Raw genomic sequence first — 24828 nt, 5'->3', positions numbered from 1 at the left:
GTGAGCAAAACCTTTCGCACTTCCGGTTTACACTGGAGGCGAAGGGATCCACTTGAGGGGTCCCCCAAAGGGCGAAGATCTCCAGGAGAATCTCCTGAGCCAGCTCCCACTCGTGAGAGATCGAGCTCTGCCTGCTCAGAGCGTCCGCCGTCTCGTTGTCGTCTCCGGCCAGATGAACAGCAGAGATCGAAACTTCCTGCTGGATGGCCCAGAATTCGAGCTGCATCGCCTCCTTGCACAGCTGAAGTGACCCTGCTCCTCCCTTTTTGTTGAGGTAGTGCATGGCCACCGTGTTGTTCGTTAGAATCAGGACACTCTTTCTGCGCACAGTCGGCAGAAAAGCCTTCAGGGCTATCCTGACGGCCCTCAGCTCCAACAGATTGATATGGAGTTTGGACTCCGACGGAGACCAACGACCGCTGACTGTCAACTCGTTGGCATGAGCTCCCCATCCCGTGAGGGATGCGTCCGTCACGATAGTCACCTCCGGCCAGGGCAGCCAAAATGGGGACCCCTTCATCAGATTGCCCTCGCCGGCCCACCACAAAAGGTCCTTGGCTACCGAGGGCGACACCTGAACAGGGTCTGACAGCCTGCCGGAGGACTGAGAACACTGGAGCTTGAGCGCCCACTTCAAAGATCTCATCCGCAGATTAGCCTCTGGCACCAGAAGAATGCAAGATGCCATGAGGCCGAGCAGTCTCAAAAAATCGGACGCTGGGAGATTCTGGGCAAGCTGAAACTTGTGCACCATCTGCTGAATGTGAAGAGCCCTCACCTGGAGAGGAAAACACTGCCCCAGGGATGTGTCGAGCACTGCTCCGATGTACTGGAGCCGCTGCGTTGGTGTCAAATGCGACTTCTTTAAATTGAGGGAGAAGCCCAGCCTGTGAAGGGAGTGGCAGGTGACGGACAGATGATCCAGGACTTGCTCGGGAGAGCTCCCCCTGATCAACCAATCGTCCAGGTAGGGGTAGACGTGAATCACCTCCTTTCCTGAGATGCGCTGACACCACCACCATGAGCTTGGTGAAAACCCTTGGGGCAGAGGTCAATCCGAACGGCAGGACCCGAAACTGAAAGTGCGAGTCGCCAACCGCAAACCCCAGCTACTTCTTGTGCTTGGGATGGATCGGCACATGGAAGTAAGCATCCTTGAGGTCGAGAGACACCAACCAGTCCTGAAATTGAAGGGCCTGGAGGACTTGAGAAAGTCACCATCTTGAACTTGTCTTTCCTGAGGAGTTTGTTCAAACCGCGCAAGTCCATGATGGATCTCAATCCCCTGTCTTTCTTTGAAATCAAAAAATAAGGGGAATACCATCCCTTGTTCCTCTCCGCTACAGGCACCAGTTCTATGGTGCCTTTCTCCAGCAGGGCTTGAATTTCCTGCGCAAGGAGAGGATCCGGACTCTACAAAGAGAGGTTCCCTGGTGGATTGTCGTGAGGCCTCTGCCGAAAAGGAAGACAGTAGCCGTGGGTTATGATCTCCAGAACCCACACATTCGAAGTAATGGCTTGCCACTCTACAAGATGCTGCACCAGCCTTCCCCCAACCGGCGAACCATGGGACCTGGCCTCATGACTGAGTGGTAGCGGCTGCGGCGTTGCCTGAGAGCAAAGAGGCAACTGCCCGAGTGGCCTTGGCACCTCGAGTACCTTTGTTTCCACCTCTGGTACTCTTACGATGGCCTCTTTGACTGCTAGCTCCCCTCGCTTTACTGAAGAACGAGTAATAGCGAAAGGAACCACTCCTCCATTGCTGTCCCCTAGGACGAAAAGGCGGAGGTTGACGAACTTCAGCGCCCAACGACTTTGCTGCAGCTTTGGAGGTCTGCATCCTCTCAAGGCTCTCGTTTGCCTTGCTGCCAAAAAGATGTTCAGTTGTGTCAGGAGCGAACCCAGACTTCCGCAACCACGCAAACCTGCGCATTACGGTGCTCGCCGCCATGGACCGGCTGACACAATCCGCCAAGTCCAAACCCGACTGAACGGCCTCACACATAGCATCCTTGCCATCCTGAACCATAGCAAGGAAACCATCCCGTTCGTCCCCTTCGGGAATATGATCAGCCGCTAAAGCAAGACAGTTCCACAGAGTGTGTGTGAAACGAGACAAGGCACATATGGAGTTGGCCGCCTGAAGCGCCATACCCCCCGAAGAAAACACTTTCTTTGCCCAGCCGTCAAAAAGTTTGTCGTCCCTATCCGGAGGGATGGTAGGATACGATGCCTGCTTTGCCGGGGCCGTAGCCGCCTGCACTACCAAACTCTCCGGGGTGGGGGTGCCTAGACAAGTAGCAGGGGTCGCTACTGGCTGGATGGTATTTTCGCGACAAAGACTTGTCCACTGCCGGAAGACTCTCCGGAGCAGTCCAAGCCGCCGCCACCCTTCTCTGCAAACCCATATGAAAAGGCAAGACCGGGTTAGTGGGTGGACCGAGATCAAGGATGTCTGTGAGATCATCCTGAACAAACTCCCCCGGGGGAGCTGACCAACCCAAGTACTCGGTAACCCGAGACATAAGGCACCGATATGACGAATCGGCATGAGTGCCAGGCTCCGGCTGACAAAACTCCACCTCCGGAGAGGTGTCCAGTCCACTGGCATCATGCAATGACTGCCTCAGGTCATCAAACTGGCTATGGCCCGAGATAAGGTCATCTGGAACCGTAACCGGAACCAGGCCGCCATCAGAGCGTTCATCACCCTCTGAAATGTACTCCAGACGGGGAGAGGAAGACCTCTGCGGACCAAAGCAGTGCCAAACCTTAGTCATAGCCTTTTTAGGGGCAAACCCCGTGCCACGGGGCCCCTCCGACACCATTGTCTCGAAAGGCGTCGAGGGCGCCGAACGTGTCGGCGCCGAGCGAATCAGCGTCGACGTCAGCTGCAACGCCTCCAGCATCTGCGGCATCGACATAGTCCTCGAAGCCGGAGCTCCAAGCGTGTCTCTCGACAACCTGGTCGCCGATGACTACCCCCACGGAGGCGGAGCCTCGAGAGAAATTGTCGACGATCTCGGCGCCACAGGCGTCGACGTCTTCTTCGAAGACAGCACAGGATCATGCGGTCTCGAGCGCATCGAGGACCGGGACCTGGAACGGGCATGGCGAGAACAGCTACCCTTGTCCGAGCGGGACCTCTCCCGCGAGCCGTGCCGACCACCCGAGCCCGAAGGCGTACGGGCGGTGTCTCTCGACCGGTGCCGACCGACCCCACTCAGAGGCGCGGACGGACCGGAGCCCTGCGATTCCAGAATCACTAGCATCTGCTTCCCGAAGGAAGCCCATTCCTCCGGTGTCGCTTGCATGGAGGGATAAGCGAACCGCCGACGGGCAGCGTCCTCTGAAGAGGACGGGGAAGGCGACCTATGCCGGCGCTTCCTGGAATGCCTAGAAGAGGCGGAGGAGTGGCGAGACCGACTCCTGGAAGGAGACCCACCGGACTTCTGACGCTGACGCGGAGAGTCACCCCTCGAGTCATCGGTCGAAAGCCCCGCAGACCTTGACTTCCGGGGCTTAGACACCCTGCCTACCAACAGCTTCTTCTTGCATTCCCGCAAGGCCTTTGCAGTGAGCGACTGGCAGTCGACAGTCGTCCGTATCGTAGGCCTCCGCGAGGCACCAGAGGCAGGCGTCGTGCAAATCCGTGACTGACATCTTGGACCCACAGTCCCCGCAGTTCTTGAAGCCCGGACGCGGGGTCGAAGATGAGAAAGACATCGCCACTAACAGGTCTTCACAACAAACCGAACAGGTTCAACGAACCGAGATTAGAAAACAGCAAACTCCAACGAGTCGAGGCGTACCGAGATTCATGGAGCGAACAGGTTCGCGGAAAAAACGGAACTGAGGCTATGGGCGTCGTGCGTCCTACTTATCACATCGGGTGACATCGGCCGTCGGAGGAGGTCCTTGGGGACGGCGCATCGACGTCATCGACGCAGGACGCAGACGCCAAAGGTTTTCCGAAGCAGCACAGCTGTGGACATTACCGGTCATAGATATGGAATACGTCAGAGGACCCAATCCCCTCGAACTAGTATTTATGTGAACACACTCTAGAATTATGTGTTTTAAGGAATCAAATTTGGCATCATAGCCTGGAAATCTTCACTTTGTTATCACTCTTACTGATGAAGAGTTGGCCCATTGACATGTACTTTCGTATTCTGGCTATTTTGATAATTCTTTTCTAGCAGAACTTGAATTCTTTTTGAGCTGCTTGAGAAAAGACGTTTGCCTTTTCAACCCCCAAGGCACTTAAATCAAAGCCTAAGAACAGACACCTTCACCTGGATTGGCTATATGCTGGATCTAGTAGGTCCAATGGACATTTAATTCTCCTTGAAGCATTTCAACTTATTTTTGATTCATTTTTGATCAAAAGCTCATGGTGCAGAAACAGGTGGCTTTTTGGAATATTTTCCAATTGTTTTCATTTTTTACATTTTTGCTTGAATTGTGGATTTTTCCTGGCATCCAATCCTATCAGGACCCTCCTCTCTCTATCCTCTGTGAGCATCAGCTGTTTTGTATTGCCCATCATTTGATATCACATTGAGAAAGGAATTTAGGTATTGAAGGAGATGCTATCAGACGCTTATGATTTGGTAAGGCAGGGCTAGATTGCCTAGCATGATTTTTGAGGTTACCCATTACAACCTGGTGAGGCAGGATGTTAGTTTTTAAAGTGACTAGGATTTCTTGGAGAAGGATGATCAGTCGTATTATGGAATTGAGGTTCAGGCAATGACAATGATTTCACCAATTTTATTATATGTTTGTGCATTTTAAGTGTGTAGTGTATAGTGACGACAATAATGGCAATGTTTCTTTATCATCAATTAAATTATTTATTTTTATTTGAGAATGTAAGCAGCATTCATTGAGTGTTCATTACTGAGTGACAAGTATTTGAACATGAATTTTAAGTGTGAGGCATATATTTGAAATACTGCATATTGTTGTGTTATATAAGCTACATGTCTTTTAATACACATATGAAGTGGTGGACTATCAATAAAACTATATGTGTCATTGGTAAACATCTCCTGTGTTGGCAATTGACGATAGCCGCCTACGGCAGGGTTGTTGCCTGCTCCCTTTACTGTTGCACAGTGACAAGTACATGCTTTTCCCTAACACTACTCCTACCACAGCCCCTGGTGGGTGGGGTGGGGAGAGGTCATGTACACTCCCCTGGGGGTGGAAGGAAGGCTCTGGAGGTTGGGGTAATGCAATTCACATCACTTTGGCACCCCAGGTGGGACCTTGGTCACCTTTCCTATACCAGAACAATATTCTCCCCCTCTCGCTATTGAAGAGGGGATGTGGTGGGTTGCTACAGGCCTGGCCCTACAAAGAATAGAATACACTCCAGTGAAGAGCAGCGTGTAAAACAAATCTTAAAGCACTCTAGTGAATAGCAGGGTGTCTTTTGAAGCAAGTCCTCTAAACAGCAATCAAGCAGAGAGGCATTAATACATTCTAGTGAAGAGCGGATGTCTAACAAATAGCTAAAAGCACTCAAGTGAAGAGAGGGTGCACGCAAATATGCTTCACAGCAAAAAGGCATTAGAATGGCTAACCCACATGATGATGTCCCTATACCTGTGAACTGCGTGCAGTAACCGGGTAACAAGAAAGAGGTGTAAGGAATGTCAACACCAACGTGTCAGTGCCTGGGGGATTGCCAGGGGAAAACTTTTTCACATACATGAAGACACCAGGTGCTAAGCCAGGAGACATGTTTGAGACTACACATTAGGAGGGATCTAGATCAAATACAGGACACATCCTATGGGTTGAAGTAGCCTTGCAGCAGGTAGACCACCAGAACAGGGCTCAAGGGGGCGTGACACATCTGAACACAAGGGCTAGACATGGGCCTTCCTTGTGCTATGGAAGCGTCAACCTTACAACACATCCTTAGGTTACACCCAAAAAGGGGGGAAATTGGTCCATAAACCTGGGAGCACTATGACATTCCAGTGAGGCATTTTGACACTGTCCGCGCTCAAGCAGTGGCAGCAGCACCCAGACCAATGTTAGCAGGTGAGGATGGAACACCTCTGTTCCAGACCCTAAAAGCCTCATTGGGCACTTGCCCCACAAGGCAGGAGGATATCCCTAGATGGTATTCCAGTAGTCTGACCCAGCTAGAGGCAGCCTACCCTCAAGGTCACTCCTCAACAGAGGCAGGGGGCATTAGCAATCATAATGCCAACAGGTTGTAATCCATCCATGGAACACTGATAGTTTGGTGTCAGTGAATTTAATTAGGACTCCTTCAATTACAGAATTAACCTCTATTCTAGAATGTCTAGCTATTTTCAACAAACCCAAAATCATAATCTGCAGAGACTTTAATGCGAATTGCCTACCAAAAATCACGATTCACTGAACGCAAGACATAAGCAACCATAACTTGCAATTGAAGACAACGAAAGGTGAAATGCTTATGAAACAACTTACTCTCCGCAAATTTCACTTGCTGAATGGTAACATCAATGGGGATCTGCCCGCCAGCAACTACTTGGTCAAACAGATCTCATGGAGCAGAAGCAGCAATGAGTTTAGGGCTGACAATAGCTGGGAGCATATATTCCATGGTAGAAGGAGTACGTATGCTCCTATAAGAGGTGATGTCTTTAAGACTAGACGTCATCTGACATCTAGCAGCATTTCCCAGTGACCAAGAAAGGAAACTCCAGTTTGCTAAAAGCTACTTACAGGTCTCGTAGCAGGGATCACCTGGGTAGAATCTCTGGGGAAGAGCAAAGGAAAGAATGAGGTAAGAATAAGCACTCTAAAAGTGCACCACCTACTAATACTACTGGTACCAAACAGGAACAAGGCAGCCATATCTTGCCAGCTAGAGGCAGAAAGGGAAGGACAAAGGCTTCCAGTATGCCTCCTGCCAAAGAAGAAAGGGAGACCTTTTGTAGCAGGACAATATCTGTAAATCGTGATAGCACCAGTCACAGGCAAAAAGCTGGTTAGGAAAGAAGACCTTTTAAGGGCAGAAGTGGCGTAAAAGGTACCCGTCAGAGGATAGAGCACAGCTTAGGCAGCCACAAAGATACAGAGATGAAGACTATCGTCCTCCTCCTCCTTCACAGAAAGAGAAGAAACCGGGCTTGGCACCCAAGGGAGAGTAGAAGTCTGCAAGGGAGAAAGAAAGCAAGCTGCAGCTTTGAGAATGGACAATGGCAATAATGGTAGAAATTCTAAACCAGACTCCTAGGATAATGCCAGTGACTAAAGATCCAAGGGATTTGTTAGGGGTACAATTGGACCCTGTGAGAAACCAAATGGCGTAACACTTACTAGTCCCCGGGGATCTCTCTATCAGGTGGCCTGAGCACGGCCATCGCATTTGGATCCAGACCCAGGGGGTGGACCAGTGCGAGAAGATTACCTGTGTGGGAGCTCCTCGGCGAGCGGGGAGTCGCAAACCGAAGGTGAGATGCAGTATTTCTCTATTTCCCCATGCCCATACCCCATCCTATTTTTTAGGATTCTCCAACCTCCCATCCCCATCCCCCTTTATACACAAACACTGTACTGATGAAGAGGGCGACAGAGTAAAGAGGCTATACCTTACATATTTCATTAGACATGTCTCGCTTATCAGGTCAGGCAAAGTCAGGCACTTGAACTTAATCACTTACATCTGATACCCACTAGCGCCCCCCCCCCCAAACAGATAAAAGGTGGGGCCTTCTACATCGCGGCACCCAAACTCTGGAACTCCCTTCCATACACACTCAGACAGCATCCCTCGATCACTTTGTTTAAGAAGGCCCTTAAGACCTGGCTCTTTTACGGACCTCTGACCTTCACATTTATCATTTTCTCGCACCATCACTTGTTGACGACCTTGATCTTTTTCCGTTTACCATGTTTGTTTGTTTTGTATGTGCCCTCACACCTTAGGGTTCATGGCAGCGCTGGAGCAGAACGACCGATCGAGGGACTAGAGCAAAGGGTAGGAAAACCCTGAAGTTCCCTGCAGGAGGTTGTTGCCTCTGGGAAACCGTGAAGGAGGCGCAGAGAAAGCCATATCCCAGACAAGGCATTGCGTTTCAAGGATGCCAGCGACCCTCCCGGGTGAATGTCGGAGTTGGGGATGGGAGGCCAAACCTGTGGTATCAACCTCGACTCATGAATCAAAGCCGCAGAGACAAGAAAGGAATGCACACAACCGGTGAGTTAGCGAAAGACATGAAAGGCCGGTTTGTGGCAAGGAAAGATTGAAGCTGCATCAGTGTAGCTCACAATTGAAGGTTGCATGCATGCTGATGAGATGCAAAAGAAAGCAAAATAGTAAAGAACTTTTAAGTTAACGATAACTGTGAAGCCAGTGATATAGGGTAGAGAGTGGACCGGCGAATGGAAGTAGCCCACTCGAAAGTCTCAGCGAAATACTTGATGTCTTATTATAAAGCGGGAAAGTGAACAAACGTTGGAATGTTCAATGGTTATGATTAACCACAACGAAATGGGACTTTAAAAGGTGATTGCTTTAAGAGGAAGATTTCCTTGAACTTTTCTGATTGTGGTATTGAACTACCACTACCAAGAGACATTGGGGCAAATAACATTAAGGAATAGCTAAAGTGGAATTTGAAGTGGTCCTGCAGAGGTTTATGGTAAAAGCCTTGCACATTCAAAAGTCTTCGATCACTTGTAAAAGGTCCGAGCCCGAATGAGGGAGACCGGAAACATGAAATAAGCTAGGGGAACGTAGCCCCTAAAGAATGTGAATGAAGTTTGGGGATGGAACCCCTGCAAGTGCTGCGATTACGAGGACCAAGCCCGGCTGAGGGAGATCTACGGTGAATCAGGTGCTTTTTGGTTGAAAGGTCCGAGCCCGACTAAGGGAGGATTATGTGAACTGTTGATGCCTTGAGAGGTCCGAGCCCGATAGAGGGAGACCTACATGAACTTTTGTTGTACTGTGAAAGAACTTTTGGAAAGCTGGAATAAGTGACTTTAACATGGAAGGCCAAGTGGGCCTCGACCCATGTTTTGAACTGCATTTTGTTTATAACCTGAGCCAATGTGTGTCATTCTGTTTACGGGGGCCGCCTTAGTCCATTCTGTCCAATGTGGGTAGGAGGGCTGCTCAGCCACCTTGATCCTTTATGTTAAAAACTGACTTTCCTTTGCATACACATTCCCCTTTACACTCTTTTTGTATCAGAGATAGGGCAGGCATTTGGTTTTGTTAGTATAGGCCATTTTGATTTGACATAGACTGACTAGGACTGTGTTTTCTTTATTATTTGATGGTAGCGACTGCTCGCAAAATAGCAATATGGCAACGTAGGAGTTTTTCCGAACCCCAAGAATCTAATAAAGGTTTTAAAACATGTAGCTTTTGTGTCAGTGCCATACTTATGATACCATGCCTCCCTTATAATCCTAATACCAAAGTCTCCATATTCAAAGAAAGACACAAGAAGCTTTTACATCATATACCTACTCATCAAGCAGTAGGGGTTATTGCTCCCACAGGAGTAGTGGTTGAGCAGAATAATGTATTTATAGTTACAATTCACCTTGAAGGGCAACAAAGGAAACAGACCCACTATTTCTGTCTGATTTTCATATAACACAAGTTGTCCTTTAAGCAGAAAATAATTGGCCCAGGCCATATGTTAGGGAAAGTCCTTGAGAGGAAGTAGTAGTTAAATGTGCTTTTTCAGATGAAGTGGGGGGAAACGTAGTGAGCTTGCATGCAACATCATGAGCTGTTCTAGGTGCATCACAGTTTTACACTAATCATGTATAACTGAAGAAACATGATATAGATTATATAGATTACCCTCCACAAACAATGCCAAGTGTTGGCAATGCCAAAGCCTCAGAGACAATGGGCCTCATTACAAGTCCGGCGGTAACCGCAGCGGTAAAACCGCCTGGTTACCGCCGGACCCGTATTACCATTCCGCCTCCGTGATTCCCGGAATGGGACTCAATGGGAATGGGAATCATGGAAACACCGGCAGCATCTCATAATGTTGCCGGTGTTTCCTCGTCCGCCTGCAGGCGGGCGGTGTTAAACCCGCCAGGTCAGACCTGGCGGGAACATCACCTCACGCCTGCAGAAGTTGTGATCGCCTGGTATGGAAACAACGGTGGCGGCGGGTTTACCGCCACCATTGTTTTCATACCGGGCGATTTGTAATAAGGCCCAATATCTAAGCAAAGCACATGCTATATGACATATGAAAGTAATTATGGATTAGTTATTAGAAGAACAAGTTACTTTATTACCTGGTAACGTTCTTTTGATGGGATAGTCTGACTACGTATTCCATATCTATGACAGGCAATCACCACAGCTGTGCTGCTTCGGAAAATATTTGGCGTCCGCATCCTGCGTCGATGAGCCGTCCTCGGGGGGGGCCTCCGTCGAGCCGATGTTACAAGTAGGACGCACGACGCCCGTAGCCTCAGTTATAGTTTTTTCCCAGAACGTGTGGCACCAATCTTCTGCCAGTATGACCACAGAAAGTCTTGCGGAAACGTAAGCTGCAATCGCATAAGAAATTCTGTAGCGGGGCAGGTAGGGAGGGAGGGAGGGAGCGATGTGGAATACGTCGTCGGACCATCCCATCGAAAGAACGTTACCAGGTAAGAGAGTAACTTGTTCTTCGAGGGGATTGGGTCCTCCGACTTATTCCATATCTATGACAGACTCCCAAAGCAGTACCAACGTATGGAGGAGGGAAAAGAATTTAGAATATTGAAATTTAGAATGCACAATTAAATTGCAGTGTAAAGGACCGCCTTGCCAAAGACCAGATCCTGACCATGGATAAAATCTAGGGAGTAGTGTCTTACAAAAGTATGGACCGAAGCCCATGTGGCTGCTTCACAGATGTTATGAATAGTAACACCCCTCTGCAGGGCAGTAGAGACAGCCATACTGCTAGTAGAATGGGCCCGTAAGCCTACCGGAGGGTCCTTAACCGGCAAGCGGTAACATTCAGAAATTGCCGAGTTAATCCATGTAGACAAAGTCTGCTTAGTAACAGCTTGTCCCAAATGCCTTCTAGCGTAACCTATGAAGAGCTGATCGTCCACTCAGACCCCGGACATGCGTGAAATATAAAAACTTATAGCTCTCCTAGGGTCCAACCTATGGAGCCTCTCCTCTACCTTACCAGGATGCGGAGGAGGATAAAATGCTGGAAGAATGACGTTCTGGCTTAAATGAAATTCCGACACCACTTTCGGAAGAAAGGAAGGACGAACCCTAAGGACAACCCTGTCCTTATGAAACACCGTGAAGGGTGGCTTAACAGAAAGTGCCTGAAACTTACTCACTATGCGAGCGGAAGTAACCACAACTAAAAATACAGTTTTAAGGGTTAACAGTCTCAAAGAACAAGAATGTAAAGGCTCAAATGGAGCACCCATAAGGAATTGTAGAACAAGGTTTAAATCCCAACCGGGCACCTGGAAAGGTGACGGTGGAAACACATTAGTGAGCCCTTTCAGAAACTGAGAAATTAAAGGAATTTTGAAATAAGAACACTCCTCAGATGAGCGCTTAAATATGGACAGCGCCGCCAGGTAACCTTTAATGGTACCCACTTGCAGGCCCTTGTGGGCTAAAGAAAGCAAAAAAGACAGAACCACAGGAATGTCACATGAAAAAGGATCCACATTCGTAACCCTGCACCAGTCGCAGAACTTTCCCCAACGGCAACGGTACAGGGACTTTGTTGCAGGCCGTCAGGCCGAAAGCAACACCTCCATCACGTCTTTAGGGAGGTCCCAATCCTTATACCTCAACCTTTCAGAAGCCAAGCGTGAAGATTGAGGGATCTGACCTCTGGATGGAGAACCTGACCCCCCTCCCGTGAGAGCAGATCATCTCGGTAGGGAAAACGACATGGAGGGCAGATGGACAAGTCTAGAAGGTCTGGGTACCACGTCCTCCGGGCCCACGCCGGAGCAATGAGGATCATCTGGGAACCGATCCTCCGTAACCTCCGCAGCACTTGCGGGATGACGGGGACTGGAGGAAACGCGTACAGCAGTGGGAATGACCACTCCACCACAAACGCGTCTCCCAAGTCTCCTTTTGGAGGAAATTCCTGTGAGCAAAACCTTTCGCACTTCCGGTTTACACTGGAGGCGAAGGGATCCACTTGAGGGGTCCCCCAAAGGGCGAAGATCTCCAGGAGAATCTCCTGAGCCAGCTCCCACTCGTGAGAGATCGAGCTCTGCCTGCTCAGAGCGTCCGCCGTCTCGTTGTCGTCTCCGGCCAGATGAACAGCAGAGATCGAAACTTCCTGCTGGATGGCCCAGAATTCGAGCTGCATCGCCTCCTTGCACAGCTGAAGTGACCCTGCTCCTCCCTTTTTGTTGAGGTAGTGCATGGCCACCGTGTTGTTCGTTAGAATCAGGACACTCTTTCTGCGCACAGTCGGCAGAAAAGCCTTCAGGGCTATCCTGACGGCCCTCAGCTCCAACAGATTGATATGGAGTTTGGACTCCGACGGAGACCAACGACCGCTGACTGTCAACTCGTTGGCATGAGCTCCCCATCCCGTGAGGGATGCGTCCGTCACGATAGTCACCTCCGGCCAGGGCAGCCAAAATGGGGACCCCTTCATCAGATTGCCCTCGCCGGCCCACCACAAAAGGTCCTTGGCTACCGAGGGCGACACCTGAACAGGGTCTGACAGCCTGCCGGAGGACTGAGAACACTGGAGCTTGAGCGCCCACTTCAAAGATCTCATCCGCAGATTAGCCTCTGGCACCAGAAGAATGCAAGATGCCATGAGGCCGAGCAGTCTCAAAAAATCGGACGCTGGGAGATTCTGGGCAAGCTGAAACTTGTGCACCATCTGCTGAATGTGAAGAGCCCTCACCTGGAGAGGAAAACACTGCCCCAGGGATGTGTCGAGCACTGCTCCGATGTACTGGAGCCGCTGCGTTGGTGTCAAATGCGACTTCTTTAAATTGAGGGAGAAGCCCAGCCTGTGAAGGGAGTGGCAGGTGACGGACAGATGATCCAGGACTTGCTCGGGAGAGCTCCCCCTGATCAACCAATCGTCCAGGTAGGGGTAGACGTGAATCACCTCCTTTCCTGAGATGCGCTGACACCACCACCATGAGCTTGGTGAAAACCCTTGGGGCAGAGGTCAATCCGAACGGCAGGACCCGAAACTGAAAGTGCGAGTCGCCAACCGCAAACCCCAGCTACTTCTTGTGCTTGGGATGGATCGGCACATGGAAGTAAGCATCCTTGAGGTCGAGAGACACCAACCAGTCCTGAAATTGAAGGGCCTGGAGGACTTGAGAAAGTCACCATCTTGAACTTGTCTTTCCTGAGGAGTTTGTTCAAACCGCGCAAGTCCATGATGGATCTCAATCCCCTGTCTTTCTTTGAAATCAAAAAATAAGGGGAATACCATCCCTTGTTCCTCTCCGCTACAGGCACCAGTTCTATGGTGCCTTTCTCCAGCAGGGCTTGAATTTCCTGCGCAAGGAGAGGATCCGGACTCTACAAAGAGAGGTTCCCTGGTGGATTGTCGTGAGGCCTCTGCCGAAAAGGAAGACAGTAGCCGTGGGTTATGATCTCCAGAACCCACACATTCGAAGTAATGGCTTGCCACTCTACAAGATGCTGCACCAGCCTTCCCCCAACCGGCGAACCATGGGACCTGGCCTCATGACTGAGTGGTAGCGGCTGCGGCGTTGCCTGAGAGCAAAGAGGCAACTGCCCGAGTGGCCTTGGCACCTCGAGTACCTTTGTTTCCACCTCTGGTACTCTTACGATGGCCTCTTTGACTGCTAGCTCCCCTCGCTTTACTGAAGAACGAGTAATAGCGAAAGGAACCACTCCTCCATTGCTGTCCCCTAGGACGAAAAGGCGGAGGTTGACGAACTTCAGCGCCCAACGACTTTGCTGCAGCTTTGGAGGTCTGCATCCTCTCAAGGCTCTCGTTTGCCTTGCTGCCAAAAAGATGTTCAGTTGTGTCAGGAGCGAACCCAGACTTCCGCAACCACGCAAACCTGCGCATTACGGTGCTCGCCGCCATGGACCGGCTGACACAATCCGCCAAGTCCAAACCCGACTGAACGGCCTCACACATAGCATCCTTGCCATCCTGAACCATAGCAAGGAAACCATCCCGTTCGTCCCCTTCGGGAATATGATCAGCCGCTAAAGCAAGACAGTTCCACAGAGTGTGTGTGAAACGAGACAAGGCACATATGGAGTTGGCCGCCTGAAGCGCCATACCCCCCGAAGAAAACACTTTCTTTGCCCAGCCGTCAAAAAGTTTGTCGTCCCTATCCGGAGGGATGGTAGGATACGATGCCTGCTTTGCCGGGGCCGTAGCCGCCTGCACTACCAAACTCTCCGGGGTGGGGGTGCCTAGACAAGTAGCAGGGGTCGCTACTGGCTGGATGGTATTTTCGCGACAAAGACTTGTCCACTGCCGGAAGACTCTCCGGAGCAGTCCAAGCCGCCGCCACCCTTCTCTGCAAACCCATATGAAAAGGCAAGACCGGGTTAGTGGGTGGACCGAGATCAAGGATGTCTGTGAGATCATCCTGAACAAACTCCCCCGGGGGAGCTGACCAACCCAAGTACTCGGTAACCCGAGACATAAGGCACCGATATGACGAATCGGCATGAGTGCCAGGCTCCGGCTGACAAAACTCCACCTCCGGAGAGGTGTCCAGTCCACTGGCATCATGCAATGACTGCCTCAGGTCATCAAACTGGCTATGGCCCGAGATAAGGTCATCTGGAACCGTAACCGGAACCAGGCCGCCATCAGAGCCTTCATCACCCTCTGAAATGTACTCCAGACGGGGAGAGGAAGACCTCTGCGGACCAAAGCAGTGCCAAACCTTAGTCATAGCCTTTTTAGGGGCAAACCCCGTGCCACGGGGCCCCTCCGACACCATCGTCTCGAAAGGCGTCGAGGGCGCCGAACGTGTCGGCGCCGAGCGAATCAGCGTCGACGTCAGCTGCAACGCCTCCAGAATCTGCGGCATCGACATAGTCCTCGAAGCCGGAGCTCCAAGCGTGTCTCTCGACAACCTGGTCGCCGATGACTACCCCCACGGAGGCGGAGCCTCGAGAGAAATTGTCGACGATCTCGGCGCCACAGGCGTCGACGTCTTCTTCGAAGACAGCACAGGATCATGCGGTCTCGAGCGCATCGAGGACCGGGACCTGGAACGGGCATGGCGAGAACAGCTACCCTTGTCCGAGCGGGACCTCTCCCGCGAGCCGTGCCGACCACCCGAGCCCGAAGGCGTACGGGCGGTGTCTCTCGACCGGTGCCGACCGACCCCACTCAGAGGCGCGGACGGACCGGAGCCCTGCGATTCCAGAATCACTAGCATCTGCTTCCCGAAGGAAGCCCATTCCTCCGGTGTCGCTTGCATGGAGGGATAAGCGAACCGCCGACGGGCAGAGTCCTCTGAAGAGGACGGGGAAGGCGACCTATGCCGGCGCTTCCTGGAATGCCTAGAAGAGGCGGAGGAGTGGCGAGACCGACTCCTGGAAGGAGACCCACCGGACTTCTGACGCTGACGCGGAGAGTCACCCCTCGAGTCATCGGTCGAAAGCCCCGCAGACCTTGACTTCCGGGGCTTAGACACCCTGCCTACCAACAGCTTCTTCTTGCATTCCCGCAAGGCCTTTGCAGTGAGCGACTGGCAGTCGACAGTCGTCCGTATCGTAGGCCTCCGCGAGGCACCAGAGGCAGGCGTCGTGCAAATCCGTGACTGACATCTTGGACCCACAGTCCCCGCAGTTCTTGAAGCCCGGACGCGGGGTCGAAGATGAGAAAGACATCGCCACTAACAGGTCTTCACAACAAACCGAACAGGTTCAACGAACCGAGATTAGAAAACAGCAAACTCCAACGAGTCGAGGCGTACCGAGATTCATGGAGCGAACAGGTTCGCGGAAAAAACGGAACTGAGGCTATGGGCGTCGTGCGTCCTACTTATCACATCGGGTGACATCGGCCGTCGGAGGAGGTCCTTGGGGACGGCGCATCGACGTCATCGACGCAGGACGCAGACGCCAAAGGTTTTCCGAAGCAGCACAGCTGTGGACATTACCGGTCATAGATATGGAATACGTCAGAGGACCCAATCCCCTCGAACTAGTATTTATGTGAACACACTCTAGAATTATGTGTTTTAAGGAATCAAATTTGGCATCATAGCCTGGAAATCTTCACTTTGTTATCACTCTTACTGATGAAGAGTTGGCCCATTGACATGTACTTTCGTATTCTGGCTATTTTGATAATTCTTTTCTAGCAGAACTTGAATTCTTTTTGAGCTGCTTGAGAAAAGACGTTTGCCTTTTCAACCCCCAAGGCACTTAAATCAAAGCCTAAGAACAGACACCTTCACCTGGATTGGCTATATGCTGGATCTAGTAGGTCCAATGGACATTTAATTCTCCTTGAAGCATTTCAACTTATTTTTGATTCATTTTTGATCAAAAGCTCATGGTGCAGAAACAGGTGGCTTTTTGGAATATTTTCCAATTGTTTTCATTTTTTACATTTTTGCTTGAATTGTGGATTTTTCCTGGCATCCAATCCTATCAGGACCCTCCTCTCTCTATCCTCTGTGAGCATCAGCTGTTTTGTATTGCCCATCATTTGATATCACATTGAGAAAGGAATTTAGGTATTGAAGGAGATGCTATCAGACGCTTATGATTTGGTAAGGCAGGGCTAGATTGCCTAGCATGATTTTTGAGGTTACCCATTACAACCTGGTGAGGCAGGATGTTAGTTTTTAAAGTGACTAGGATTTCTTGGAGAAGGATGATCAGTCGTATTATGGAATTGAGGTTCAGGCAATGACAATGATTTCACCAATTTTATTATATGTTTGTGCATTTTAAGTGTGTAGTGTATAGTGACGACAATAATGGCAATGTTTCTTTATCATCAATTAAATTATTTATTTTTATTTGAGAATGTAAGCAGCATTCATTGAGTGTTCATTACTGAGTGACAAGTATTTGAACATGAATTTTAAGTGTGAGGCATATATTTGAAATACTGCATATTGTTGTGTTATATAAGCTACATGTCTTTTAATACACATATGAAGTGGTGGACTATCAATAAAACTAAATGTGTCATTGGTAAACATCTCCTGTGTTGGCAATTGACGATAGCCGCCTACGGCAGGGTTGTTGCCTGCTCCCTTTACTGTTGCACAGTGACAAGTACATGCTTTTCCCTAACACTACTCCTACCACAGCCCCTGGTGGGTGGGGTGGGGAGAGGTCATGTACACTCCCCTGGGGGTGGAAGGAAGGCTCTGGAGGTTGGGGTAATGCAATTCACATCACTTTGGCACCCCAGGTGGGACCTTGGTCACCTTTCCTATACCAGAACAATATTCTCCCCCTCTCGCTATTGAAGAGGGGATGTGGTGGGTTGCTACAGGCCTGGCCCTACAAAGAATAGAATACACTCCAGTGAAGAGCAGCGTGTAAAACAAATCTTAAAGCACTCTAGTGAATAGCAGGGTGTCTTTTGAAGCAAGTCCTCTAAACAGCAATCAAGCAGAGAGGCATTAATACATTCTAGTGAAGAGCGGATGTCTAACAAATAGCTAAAAGCACTCAAGTGAAGAGAGGGTGCACGCAAATATGCTTCACAGCAAAAAGGCATTAGAATGGCTAACCCACATGATGATGTCCCTATACCTGTGAACTGCGTGCAGTAACCGGGTAACAAGAAAGAGGTGCAAGGAATGTCAACACCAACGTGTCAGTGCCTGGGGGATTGCCAGGGGAAAACTTTTTCACATACATGAAGACACCAGGTGCTAAGCCAGGAGACATGTTTGAGACTACACATTAGGAGGGATCTAGATCAAATACAGGACACATCCTATGGGTTGAAGTAGCCTTGCAGCAGGTAGACCACCAGAACAGGGCTCAAGGGGGCGTGACACATCTGAACACAAGGGCTAGACATGGGCCTTCCTTGTGCTATGGAAGCGTCAACCTTACAACACATCCTTAGGTTACACCCAAAAAGGGGGGAAATTGGTCCATAAACCTGGGAGCACTATGACATTCCAGTGAGGCATTTTGACACTGTCCGCGCTCAAGCAGTGGCAGCAGCACCCAGACCAATGTTAGCAGGTGAGGATGGAACACCTCTGTTCCAGACCCTAAAAGCCTCATTGGGCACTTGCCCCACAAGGCAGGAGGATATCCCTAGATGGTATTCCAGTAGTCTGACCCAGCTAGAGGCAGCCTACCCTCAAGGTCACTCCTCAACAGAGGCAGGGGGCATTAGCAATCATAATGCCAACAGGTTGTAATCCATCCATGGAACACTGATAGTTTGGTGTCAGTGAATTTAATTAGGACTCCTTCAATTACAGAATTAACCTCTATTCTAGAATGTCTAGCTATTTTCAACAAACCCAAAATCATAATCTGCAGAGACTTTAATGCGAATTGCCTACCAAAAATCACGATTCACTGAACGCAAGACATAAGCAACCATAACTTGCAATTGAAGACAACGAAAGGTGAAATGCTTATGAAACAACTTACTCTCCGCAAATTTCACTTGCTGAATGGTAACATCAATGGGGATCTGCCCGCCAGCAACTACTTGGTCAAACAGATCTCATGGAGCAGAAGCAGCAATGAGTTTAGGGCTGACAATAGCTGGGAGCATATATTCCATGGTAGAAGGAGTACGTATGCTCCTATAAGAGGTGATGTCTTTAAGACTAGACGTCATCTGACATCTAGCAGCATTTCCCAGTGACCAAGAAAGGAAACTCCAGTTTGCTAAAAGCTACTTACAGGTCTCGTAGCAGGGATCACCTGGGTAGAATCTCTGGGGAAGAGCAAAGGAAAGAATGAGGTAAGAATAAGCACTCTAAAAGTGCACCACCTACTAATACTACTGGTACCAAACAGGAACAAGGCAGCCATATCTTGCCAGCTAGAGGCAGAAAGGGAAGGACAAAGGCTTCCAGTATGCCTCCTGCCAAAGAAGAAAGGGAGACCTTTTGTAGCAGGACAATATCTGTAAATCGTGATAGCACCAGTCACAGGCAAAAAGCTGGTTAGGAAAGAAGACCTTTTAAGGGCAGAAGTGGCGTAAAAGGTACCCGTCAGAGGATAGAGCACAGCTTAGGCAGCCACAAAGATACAGAGATGAAGACTATCGTCCTCCTCCTCCTTCACAGAAAGAGAAGAAACCGGGCTTGGCACCCAAGGGAGAGTAGAAGTCTGCAAGGGAGAAAGAAAGCAAGCTGCAGCTTTGAGAATGGACAATGGCAATAATGGTAGAAATTCTAAACCAGACTCCTAGGATAATGCCAGTGACTAAAGATCCAAGGGATTTGTTAGGGGTACAATTGGACCCTGTGAGAAACCAAATGGCGTAACACTTACTAGTCCCCGGGGATCTCTCTATCAGGTGGCCTGAGCACGGCCATCGCATTTGGATCCAGACCCAGGGGGTGGACCAGTGCGAGAAGATTACCTGTGTGGGAGCTCCTCGGCGAGCGGGGGGTCGCAAACCGAAGGTGAGATGCAGTATTTCTCTATTTCCCCATGCCCATACCCCATCCTATTTTTTAGGATTCTCCAACCTCCCATCCCCATCCCCCTTTATACACAAACACTGTACTGATGAAGAGGGCGACAGAGTAAAGAGGCTATACCTTACATATTTCATTAGACATGTCTCGCTTATCAGGTCAGGCAAAGTCAGGCACTTGAACTTAATCACTTACATCTGATACCCACTAGCGCCCCCCCCCCCAAACAGATAAAAGGTGGGGCCTTCTACATCGCGGCACCCAAACTCTGGAACTCCCTTCCATACACACTCAGACAGCATCCCTCGATCACTTTGTTTAAGAAGGCCCTTAAGACCTGGCTCTTTTACGGACCTCTGACCTTCACATTTATCATTTTCTCGCACCATCACTTGTTGACGACCTTGATCTTTTTCCGTTTACCATGTTTGTTTGTTTTGTATGTGCCCTCACACCTTAGGGTTCATGGCAGCGCTGGAGCAGAACGACCGATCGAGGGACTAGAGCAAAGGGTAGGAAAACCCTGAAGTTCCCTGCAGGAGGTTGTTGCCTCTGGGAAACCGTGAAGGAGGCGCAGAGAAAGCCATATCCCAGACAAGGCATTGCGTTTCAAGGATGCCAGCGACCCTCCCGGGTGAATGTCGGAGTTGGGGATGGGAGGCCAAACCTGTGGTATCAACCTCGACTCATGAATCAAAGCCGCAGAGACAAGAAAGGAATGCACACAACCGGTGAGTTAGCGAAAGACATGAAAGGCCGGTTTGTGGCAAGGAAAGATTGAAGCTGCATCAGTGTAGCTCACAATTGAAGGTTGCATGCATGCTGATGAGATGCAAAAGAAAGCAAAATAGTAAAGAACTTTTAAGTTAACGATAACTGTGAAGCCAGTGATATAGGGTAGAGAGTGGACCGGCGAATGGAAGTAGCCCACTCGAAAGTCTCAGCGAAATACTTGATGTCTTATTATAAAGCGGGAAAGTGAACAAACGTTGGAATGTTCAATGGTTATGATTAACCACAACGAAATGGGACTTTAAAAGGTGATTGCTTTAAGAGGAAGATTTCCTTGAACTTTTCTGATTGTGGTATTGAACTACCACTACCAAGAGACATTGGGGCAAATAACATTAAGGAATAGCTAAAGTGGAATTTGAAGTGGTCCTGCAGAGGTTTATGGTAAAAGCCTTGCACATTCAAAAGTCTTCGATCACTTGTAAAAGGTCCGAGCCCGAATGAGGGAGACCGGAAACATGAAATAAGCTAGGGGAACGTAGCCCCTAAAGAATGTGAATGAAGTTTGGGGATGGAACCCCTGCAAGTGCTGCGATTACGAGGACCAAGCCCGGCTGAGGGAGATCTACGGTGAATCAGGTGCTTTTTGGTTGAAAGGTCCGAGCCCGACTAAGGGAGGATTATGTGAACTGTTGATGCCTTGAGAGGTCCGAGCCCGATAGAGGGAGACCTACATGAACTTTTGTTGTACTGTGAAAGAACTTTTGGAAAGCTGGAATAAGTGACTTTAACATGGAAGGCCAAGTGGGCCTCGACCCATGTTTTGAACTGCATTTTGTTTATAACCTGAGCCAATGTGTGTCATTCTGTTTACGGGGGCCGCCTTAGTCCATTCTGTCCAATGTGGGTAGGAGGGCTGCTCAGCCACCTTGATCCTTTATGTTAAAAACTGACTTTCCTTTGCATACACATTCCCCTTTACACTCTTTTTGTATCAGAGATAGGGCAGGCATTTGGTTTTGTTAGTATAGGCCATTTTGATTTGACATAGACTGACTAGGACTGTGTTTTCTTTATTATTTGATGGTAGCGACTGCTCGCAAAATAGCAATATGGCAACGTAGGAGTTTTTCCGAACCCCAAGAATCTAATAAAGGTTTTAAAACATGTAGCTTTTGTGTCAGTGCCATAATTATGATACCATGCCTCCCTTATAATCCTAATACCAAAGTCTCCATATTCAAAGGAAGACACAAGAAGCTTTTACATCATATACCTACTCATCAAGCAGTAGGGGTTATTGCTCCCACAGGAGTAGTGGTTGAGCAGAATAATGTATTTATAGTTACAATTCACCTTGAAGGGCAACAAAGGAAACAGACCCACTATTTCTGTCTGATTTTCATATAACACAAGTTGTCCTTTAAGCAGAAAATAATTGGCCCAGGCCATATGTTAGGGAAAGTCCTTGAGAGGAAGTAGTAGTTAAATGTGCTTTTTCAGATGAAGTGGGGGGAAACGTAGTGAGCTTGCATGCAACATCATGAGCTGTTCTAGGTGCATCACAGTTTTACACTAATCATGTATAACTGAAGAAACATGATATAGATTATATAGATTACCCTCCACAAACAATGCCAAGTGTTGGCAATGCCAAAGCCTCAGAGACAATGGGCCTCATTACAAGTCCGGCGGTAACCGCAGCGGTAAAACCGCCTGGTTACCGCCGGACCCGTATTACCATTCCGCCTCCGTGATTCCCGGAATGGGACTCAATGGGAATGGGAATCATGGAAACACCGGCAGCATCTCATAATGTTGCCGGTGTTTCCTCGTCCGCCTGCAGGCGGGCGGTGTTAAACCCGCCAGGTCAGACCTGGCGGGAACATCACCTCACGCCTGCAGAAGTTGTGATCGCCTGGTATGGAAACAACGGTGGCGGCGGGTTTACCGCCACCATTGTTTTCATACCGGGCGATTTGTAATAAGGCCCAATATCTAAGCAAAGCACATGCTATATGACATATGAAAGTAATTATGGATTAGTTATTAGAAGAACAAGTTACTTTATTACCTGGTAACGTTCTTTTGATGGGATAGTCTGACTACGTATTCCATATCTATGACAGGCAATCACCACAGCTGTGCTGCTTCGGAAAATATTTGGCGTCTGCATCCTGCGTCGATGAGCCGTCCTCGGGGGGGGCCTCCGTCGAGCCGATGTTACAAGTAGGACGCACGACGCCCGTAGCCTCAGTTATAGTTTTTTCCCAGAACGTGTGGCACCAATCTTCTGCCAGTATGACCACAGAAAGTCTTGCGGAAACGTAAGCTGCAATCGCATAAGAAATTCTGTAGCGGGGCAGGTAGGGAGGGAGGGAGGGAGCGATGTGGAATACGTCGTCGGACCATCCCATCGAAAGAACGTTACCAGGTAAGAGAGTAACTTGTTCTTCGAGGGGATTGGGTCCTCCGACTTATTCCATATCTATGACAGACTCCCAAAGCAGTACCAACGTATGGAGGAGGGAAAAGAATTTAGAATATTGAAATTTAGAATGCACAATTAAATTGCAGTGTAAAGGACCGCCTTGCCAAAGACCAGATCCTGACCATGGATAAAATCTAGGGAGTAGTGTCTTACAAAAGTATGGACCGAAGCCCATGTGGCTGCTTCACAGATGTTATGAATAGTAACACCCCTCTGCAGGGCAGTAGAGACAGCCATACTGCTAGTAGAATGGGCCCGTAAGCCTACCGGAGGGTCCTTAACCGGCAAGCGGTAACATTCAGAAATTGCCGAGTTAATCCATGTAGACAAAGTCTGCTTAGTAACAGCTTGTCCCAAATGCCTTCTAGCGTAACCTATGAAGAGCTGATCGTCCACTCAGACCCCGGACATGCGTGAAATATAAAAACTTATAGCTCTCCTAGGGTCCAACCTATGGAGCCTCTCCTCTACCTTACCAGGATGCGGAGGAGGATAAAATGCTGGAAGAATGACGTTCTGGCTTAAATGAAATTCCGACACCACTTTCGGAAGAAAGGAAGGACGAACCCTAAGGACAACCCTGTCCTTATGAAACACCGTGAAGGGTGGCTTAACAGAAAGTGCCTGAAACTTACTCACTATGCGAGCGGAAGTAACCACAACTAAAAATACAGTTTTAAGGGTTAACAGTCTCAAAGAACAAGAATGTAAAGGCTCAAATGGAGCACCCATAAGGAATTGTAGAACAAGGTTTAAATCCCAACCGGGCACCTGGAAAGGTGACGGTGGAAACACATTAGTGAGCCCTTTCAGAAACTGAGAAATTAAAGGAATTTTGAAATAAGAACACTCCTCAGATGAGCGCTTAAATATGGACAGCGCCGCCAGGTAACCTTTAATGGTACCCACTTGCAGGCCCTTGTGGGCTAAAGAAAGCAAAAAAGACAGAACCACAGGAATGTCACATGAAAAAGGATCCACATTCGTAACCCTGCACCAGTCGCAGAACTTTCCCCAACGGCAACGGTACAGGGACTTTGTTGCAGGCCGTCAGGCCGAAAGCAACACCTCCATCACGTCTTTAGGGAGGTCCCAATCCTTATACCTCAACCTTTCAGAAGCCAAGCGTGAAGATTGAGGGATCTGACCTCTGGATGGAGAACCTGACCCCCCTCCCGTGAGAGCAGATCATCTCGGTAGGGAAAACGACATGGAGGGCAGATGGACAAGTCTAGAAGGTCTGGGTACCACGTCCTCCGGGCCCACGCCGGAGCAATGAGGATCATCTGGGAACCGATCCTCCGTAACCTCCGCAGCACTTGCGGGATGACGGGGACTGGAGGAAACGCGTACAGCAGTGGGAATGACCACTCCACCACAAACGCGTCTCCCAAGTCTCCTTTTGGAGGAAATTCCTGTGAGCAAAACCTTTCGCACTTCCGGTTTACACTGGAGGCGAAGGGATCCACTTGAGGGGTCCCCCAAAGGGCGAAGATCTCCAGGAGAATCTCCTGAGCCAGCTCCCACTCGTGAGAGATCGAGCTCTGCCTGCTCAGAGCGTCCGCCGTCTCGTTGTCGTCTCCGGCCAGATGAACAGCAGAGATCGAAACTTCCTGCTGGATGGCCCAGAATTCGAGCTGCATCGCCTCCTTGCACAGCTGAAGTGACCCTGCTCCTCCCTTTTTGTTGAGGTAGTGCATGGCCACCGTGTTGTTCGTTAGAATCAGGACACTCTTTCTGCGCACAGTCGGCAGAAAAGCCTTCAGGGCTATCCTGACGGCCCTCAGCTCCAACAGATTGATATGGAGTTTGGACTCCGACGGAGACCAACGACCGCTGACTGTCAACTCGTTGGCATGAGCTCCCCATCCCGTGAGGGATGCGTCCGTCACGATAGTCACCTCCGGCCAGGGCAGCCAAAATGGGGACCCCTTCATCAGATTGCCCTCGCCGGCCCACCACAAAAGGTCCTTGGCTACCGAGGGCGACACCTGAAC

General features: G+C 49.5%; 1 protein-coding gene across 1 annotated transcript in view; it reads right to left on the bottom strand.

The window, feature by feature from the left end:
• The window catches only part of FAF1 (Fas associated factor 1), a 2829503-nt gene that overhangs the window by 99964 nt on the left and 2704711 nt on the right, over positions 1 to 24828 (bottom strand). The gene's annotated exons all lie outside the window — the stretch shown is intronic.

The sequence above is a fragment of the Ambystoma mexicanum genome, chromosome 1q, assembly GCF_040938575.1.
Source record: "Ambystoma mexicanum isolate Mex_15411 chromosome 1q, UKY_AmexF1_1, whole genome shotgun sequence".
Classification (NCBI taxonomy): Eukaryota; Metazoa; Chordata; class Amphibia; order Caudata; family Ambystomatidae; genus Ambystoma; species Ambystoma mexicanum.
The sequence above is the reverse complement of the archived record's forward strand: the minus strand, read 5'-3'. Positions and strand labels throughout refer to the sequence as shown.